The sequence below is a fragment of the Rhagoletis pomonella genome, unplaced genomic scaffold, assembly GCF_013731165.1.
Source record: "Rhagoletis pomonella isolate Grant_MI unplaced genomic scaffold, Rhpom_1.0 Rhpom_scaffold_00017, whole genome shotgun sequence".
In the NCBI taxonomy this organism is placed as follows: Eukaryota; Metazoa; Arthropoda; class Insecta; order Diptera; family Tephritidae; genus Rhagoletis; species Rhagoletis pomonella.
The window spans coordinates 1,189,805-1,191,016 of record NW_023458571.1 but is presented as its reverse complement, the minus strand read 5'-3'; positions in this window follow the sequence as shown (position 1 = coordinate 1,191,016).

Sequence of the window (1,212 nt, the reverse complement as noted above, 5' to 3'; positions counted from 1 at the left end):
GGGGGGGGGGGGGGGGGGGGGGGGGGGGGGGGGCGGTTAAAGGAATCGGTTGGGTTGGGGGAACGTCGGTGCGGGCGTCTGCGCATGGGAGCTGCAGCCCACGACCGCCACACGAACTACGGGTGAGCAGCCGCAGACTCCAGTCCTATACCCAGTACTCCTCTTGGTTCATGGTGCTGTGCCCCACTTAAGCCCCATACCCAGAGGCAAGGAGACCGACATGATGAGGAAATATAACATTCTTAAAAAATGCCGCGCTTAAGTTTAAACGAAAGTCTTTACAATCATATTTCCAAGTAACCTTAACTAATATATTATTTTTAATATTTTTATTGAGCTTTTGTACCACGATTGTTTATTAGGAAAAATTGAAAAAGCAACAAAGCCTAAGCGGTAGAAGTTATAGCAGCTATTTCGGAGATCACCACATCACCTCATCAGACTTTTTTTTCTAGAATTCAGCAGGGAAGCAGGGAAAAGAAGTCTGATGAGGAGATGTGGTGATCGCTTAGACTGTGTTGCTTTTTCAATTTTTCCTAATAAACAATCGTGGTACAAAAGCTCAATAAAAATATTAAAAATAAAATGTTAATAAGCCACAATAATATTGACAAATACTTAACTAATATAATTTTTCTTGAAGTATTCGAAAACAATAAAAAAACATGTGTTTTGCGACTTTGACTTTGAAATGATTATTAGATCAAATGATATGGCAATGGTGCTATTTTGTCGCAAGAAAGTTTCCATACAAAAGTAATCAGCTGTGCCGCAAGGTGGCAAATTTTCCAACAAATGCGACATTTGGAAGAACTTTGCGACGCTTCATGAATCCCACTAATATTCAAAATATTTCCCATCACCGTTTATTTTTGTTTAAAATATGGCTCATTCTATAACAAAAACCAAATAAATCAATCTTGCAAACTTTTGTACAAAATTCACAAAAATTAATCAAACTTTAAAAAATTTGTATCTAAACTTCAAACTTTTTAATTCGAATTTTGAAGAAAATTTTCCAGTATCCACTTTCACTAGCAAATTTTCATATAAAAAGGGCAGCTATCACTTATATTTTCATAGATATACGATCGCAATGTTCACGTGTATTTTTCATACATTACATATAATTTATTTTATTTTTTAACAATATAAGATTGTTGAACATCCCTTCATTTTAGTGTATTTAATTTTCTAACATCTGGTAACACC